A 237-nucleotide genomic window follows, 5' to 3' on the forward strand; every position below is an offset into this window, starting at 1 on the left:
AAAAAAAAAATGTGCAAAATGATGTAAAAATAAACTTTGTAATAAAAAAATAAATAAATAAATAAAATAAAATAAAAATAATTCCCACCCAGCGCCCCCACCCACCCCACCCCCAGAAGAAGGAATGTCAGAATCATGGGGAGTCACCGGAGGCCACGCTCTCAGTTCACAGCTGATTGGGCCAAAGGTATGGGTCCACGTGATCCACGAGAACCAATCAGAAGTTGAGCTGGGCCA

Source organism: Condylura cristata, unplaced genomic scaffold, assembly GCF_000260355.1.
Source record: "Condylura cristata isolate star-nosed mole 26May11 unplaced genomic scaffold, ConCri1.0 scaffold00008, whole genome shotgun sequence".
Classification (NCBI taxonomy): domain Eukaryota; kingdom Metazoa; phylum Chordata; class Mammalia; order Eulipotyphla; family Talpidae; genus Condylura; species Condylura cristata.